Below are 6,000 nucleotides of genomic sequence, written 5' to 3' on the forward strand. Positions count from 1 at the left end.
ACAATGGAAAAGGTTCCATTTGGTTGAATTAAAAACAATATTGAAAAACTGGAATTCTACTGGATCCAGTGCTGTAATGTCATTTGCATTCACAGTAGTAACTAGAATTATTAGTAGAAGTTGTAGATAATTTCACAAGGCCTAATAGTAAAGTGTTCATGAACACCAAGCATACTGTTAGACTGCTCAGTTACTGATGATGTCACAAGATGGGAACTCAGTAGTAAAATGAAAAAAAGGCTTCCATCACAACGAAAAGTTCACTGAAATATTCTGTTAAAATATAGGCTTTAATAAAATGAAGAAATAAAAAGCACAAATTGTGCTGTTCAAGTTGCAGGTCAAACAGGATAAGCGCTTTCAGTTAAAAAACCTTCTTCAGATCCTAATGTGTAGATCTGACTTATGCTGTTAAATAAAGAACCTTAATTGCTCAACCAATCACATACAACAATCAGATGCACGCCTTCCTTAAGCCTCCATTTAATTTCTTAATTAGGCTTCTCTCTTTCAAAATAGGTTTAATAGGAACTACTCTGTTGAGCCCTGGAAATTAGCTCTGAGGTTCATGATCCATTTGCTTTCTTTCTTTTCAGTTTTGTTGACAATGTCTCCTCCACGGAGATTAGTAGTCACATTCGAGATAACCATAAAGCTAAATGAATGCCCTGGATTTTCAGACACATGTCCATATAGGGCATTGGTTATCACTTTATTCTTGATGTCTAACAGGTGGCGAAGTATCCGTTCCTTAAACTTTCTGTTGGTCTTTCCTACGAAATAGGCTTGGCACAAATTACAAGTGCCAATGTATATAACATTCTTGGTGTTGCAGTTAGCTAAACCAGAGAACTTATAGCATTTGTTAGTTACCGGGTGAACAAAACTGTTGGAACATTTAATGTGGCTGCAAGCTTTGCAAAAGCCACATTTCCAAGTTCCTAACCTATTTCTTCCTTCTGTACTCTGCTTGTTAGTTATTCCATCATAGTTGAACAGTAAATCCTTTAAGTTCTTCTTGTTTTTATAACCAAACTTAGGTGTTTCCCCTACAGTTCTCTTAATTTTACTGTCAGCAGTTAAGACTGGCCAACATTTCTTGATGGTTTCATGGACATCAAAGGAGTCAGTGCTGTAGGTCATCATGCATCTGAGACTGTTGCTGTTCCCACCTTCCTTCATGTCAATTTGCTTCCATTTTGAGTAGTACGGTTGCCCTTTGTTGTATCGAATGGACATTGCTTTGCCTTTACTCATGACTAATTGTTTCGGTTTGGTTGTTTGTGTTAAGGTGGGAACTCAGTGTGTTGGCTGCATCTTTTATCAGTTTCTGATTGGTTAAATGTGGAAATGAAATCTGTTGCATATGATATAATATACATGGCAAAGTGCTCTAAATGTCCTGCATATTATACAGGAAAGATCAATGCAAGGTTTAAATACAGAATTTGCAGTCATCGTTCAGACATAAGAAGGAAAATAGACACCAATTCCCTTTATAAACATATAGCAGGTACAGATGACACACATAAGTTTAGGTTTTTGGCTTTACATTATATTCCCTCATCTTAGAGGAGGAGACAAGAACAATTTTACAGAAAGACAAGAAAATAAATGGATATTAAGATTTAGAGCTCAATATCCACCTGGTCTGAATGATGCTTATACTTTCAAACCAGAGTTAATAGATCTTAAAAATAAAATTAGATAGTACAGTTTTAAATATCTGTTTGTCCCAGTCCCCTTCAATAAACATATCACACCAAATGACATTTGACGAATTTTATTAAGCTTCCATAAACATGACTTGTTAACCAATATTTATTAATTACAACCCATGTAATGTTAATCAGGATAGCCCGACCTCACTCATCCTGACCCAGTAAGCAGAGTCCATACCTTCAATCTCTTACTATACTTATGCAGCAGCATCCCACCACTCACTGCATTTACTTATGAAGCAGCGTCCCCTCACTCACTTCATTTATCACTTATTGAATTAAACATCCAACCAGTAAGCAGCGTCCTTACCTCCACTTGCTTATTTTATTGACCAAGCAGCTTCCAACTGCTCACTTTCCACTCCCAACTCATTGAAATGAACATCCAACACCAGAGGGGGGACAGAAGAGAACAAGCCTGTTCCTCATCTCTGCCCACTAGCCTGACCAGGCTGTTCCCCCTCTCTCCTACCAAATGAACTGCTCATTAAAAAGCATTGTACTAAACATCATTTGGTGTACAGCATCCTCTCTAACCAAGCTGGATTCATGTCACCACCTCCCAAAGCCCTCTTGACATAAATAGCCAAATTATCCAATTGACTAACCAGCTGAAATTAAACTCTGATCCCCCTAAAATGCTAAAGTGGCAAACCATAGCCTAGAATAACCTCTGTACATTGAGTAAACTCTCCCTTACCTAACCCCCAATAGTAACTTCACAATGATTCCCATGCCATTATCTGCCAAATGCACCACCAAAATCCTAAACTCACTCAGACGAAACCACCCAAGCACAATGTACCACCAGAACTCTGAGCCCAATGTCACCTTAAGCAAAACAAGGTCAATGACAATATCCACACAAACTATAAGCCAATGACCCTCCATATGCTAACACCAACCCTTGCAACCAACTCTGAGAATTTGCAACCTCTGCCAGTCTTCACACTATCAAACCTACCCTTCTAGGATATGAACCACTATCCAAAGTTTAGTAAATTAAAACTCTGTCAAACATGAAAATGTAGAAATTGCAGCTAAGCCCTCCTTGACCAACTGAAGTGTCCCACCTTCTTCACAAGCCTGAACCAAATAACTGAACAAACTGTCCCAACAATCCCCTACCCCTTGGTGGCTACAATGCAATTCAACTAAGCTAGCAACTTCCCTTCCATGTGCTTTACTTATAAAAGCTGCCTCAGAGTCCTGCAACAAGCATCTAATCCTGCTAACCCAAACTGACAGCCAGCAAACCATACCACTGTCATATCAACCGATTGAAAATGAACCCTATTCCCCCTTCTACCAAAACTTCCTACAACCTACTGGTACAAGAGGATAAACCACTCAATGTATTTCATCCTCTCTAAACCAAAGCATATCACTGTCATTACCTCCAAAATCCCTATCATATAAGCACCCAATCCCAATCATATAACACTACTCTTAAGTATTCAACTGCGGTACCACCTTTATCATTCTTATAAGAAAAGCGCAGTCCGGGTCTGAACTGTCTGCAAACAGCTAAAGTTAACTTTGAACCTAACACCACACTTAAGTATTCAGCTGCAGTACCACCTTTATCATTCTTATAAGAAAAGTGCAGTCCGGGTCTGAACTGTCTGCAAACAGCTAAAGTTAACTTTGAACCTAACACCACACTTAAGTATTCAGCTGCGGTACCACCTTTATCATTCTTATAAGAAAAGCGCAGTCCGGGTCTGAACTGTCTGCAAACAGCTAAGTTAACTTTGAGTATGTGTCTACCTGTTTGAGCCAATATTCATTTTCTCCTAGAGAGCACTCTGCTTTGGCTTGTAAGCAGCCCCCCCACACACACACACACACTCACACACACACCCACACACACACACACACACACACACACACACACACACACACACACACCCACACACACACACACACACACACACACACACACACACACACACACACACACACACACTCTCATCTTTCACTTTCTCTCTTATTCCCTTCTGTTAGCAAATAGTATCCATAACTGATCAATACTGTGTGTTTGTTAATTTAAACTGAGACCACAGTAGCCTACTGATACAAGGTTATCCTGTTTTTCCACCTGAGAAATGGTTAAGAAATGACTTACAGTTTCAGAGCAGTCCTTGGTCAAGTCTGATTGTTTCTTAAACACAAACAAGTCTTTGCTTTGGCTCATTAGCAGCAGTACAAAAGAACTGCCTGCTCACACCCTTGTTCTCCCCCTCCCCTTCCCTGTTTATTACCTTAAGCCAATCCCAAAGTTAATAAATATTACCTGTGGCAGGCACCATTTTTAAAACTACAACCACCCTTTGTCACTATCATATGTTCATTTATCAGTTTACTCTATTACCTGATTGTTTCCAGCCCCCAGTGGTCCTACCTTTATTACACTCACAAACCCCTCCCACCTTTTCAATAGCCAACCACAGTGTTAACCCAACACTACCTCCTCCATCTTCCCACTACTATCACACCTCCTCAACTAACATGTACAAGCATACCTTACCTATGCTCACTGCATGCACTCTCCTTGCATATCTTACATCCTACCAAAGCTCCATCATTCCCCCACTCAACCACTACCACTGTACTACTACTCACACCACCACTCATGTCTCACCCTCACTCAGCTCCCCTCCCACCAACTCAAGAACCATACCTATGCACCCCCCACATATTCTACCAACTATATCACTGAAACATAAAGCATCCCTACAACTTAACATAGTAACCCTCCCACCATACCTATTACCCACAGGGCAATATCATAAAGTTTCCCTAATAAACAAACACATTCAAAAACTGAGAAAACTAATAATCTCATGCATATCAAAACTAGCCCTGAGTGGAGACATCCACCCCAACCCTGATCCTACCATCTCCAACCCCAATCCTCATAATCAGACTAGAAACCACAACCTCTCCCATATCACAGCCAATAGAAAGCCAAGTGACTTTGTTCTACTAAGCCTAAATATTAGAAGTATATCCAACAAAGTCCATGAACTCCATGCCACCATAGACTTGTACTCCCCAGATATAGTCATCCTGACAGAAAACTGGCTAAAACCTCACATTACCAGTGAGCAAATCCTCCCTACCAGTTACGGCATACTAAGAGTAGACCGGCTAAACAAGAAAGGAGGCGGTGTAGCTATGATATTTAAACAGCATCTAAACATCCAGATCTTAAAGTCATCAGCTCCACAAATAGGCAATGAAGAAATAATATATACCAACCTCAAAATAAACCAAAACAAAACCATCAACATAATTGGATGCTAGTTCCCACCTGGCCAAAACATCCCTCCACTAGAAAACTTCCTCAGCTGGTCTACCCACCATCTCCCCCAAGAAACTATAATTTTAGGTGATTTTAATATTGACTGGCAATCCTGTTCTGGTAACCATCCAACCCATCATGTAAACCTTCATGGCTTCACCCAACTAGTCCAGTCGCCAACCAGGATAAATAAAAATTCCAGCAAGCACACTACCCTGGACTGGATACTAGTCAGTAAGAACCTCCAGTCATATATAACAGGCTGCTTATCAGATAGCCTCAGTGAATACTCCCCAACATTCCTACTCAAAAAATACCTATACCAAGTTAAACCTGTCATCTACTGTCAAATACGTAAAAAAATAAACTTTAACCCACTCACATTCATCTCATCCCTCAAAGAATGTAACTGGCATCCTCTAAAGTACTTCAGTCTTGATGACGCAGTTGATTTTTTAATACTACCTTCCTGAGCATCCTTAATTACCATGCCCTCATAAGACTTTCTAGAACCAAAGCACAACCCTCCCCATGGCTACAGAAAACCACTAAGTCAGAAATGAAAAAGAGGGATGAAGGCTGGGAGCACTGGCACAAAACCAAAACCCCCTCAACTAGGCATAAATTCCTAGAACTATGCAATAGAGTTAAAAACCTAATAAAGCAGGATAAATTCCAATACTGCCAGTCTGCCCTAGACCCCTCCCAACACAGCCCCAAACAATTCTGGTCCTCCATAAACTCCATCCTCCACCCAGGTAAAGTCAGTACCCCTCCTCCTTACATGCCTCACTCCTCCGAAAATATTGCTACCTCATTCAACACACACTTCACACAAACCATACTATCACTAGCTAAACAACACAACCCCCGCCCTCCAATCCACACCTTCAACTAGTAATCTCCCCACTGTCTTCTCTTTTTCTCCTGTACCTACCTACAACATAAAAAAACTCTTAACTAAACTTAAGC

Source organism: Protopterus annectens, chromosome 3.part0 (assembly GCF_019279795.1).
Source record: "Protopterus annectens isolate FY-2018-M chromosome 3.part0, PAN1.0, whole genome shotgun sequence".
NCBI classification, from domain to species: domain Eukaryota; kingdom Metazoa; phylum Chordata; order Ceratodontiformes; family Protopteridae; genus Protopterus; species Protopterus annectens.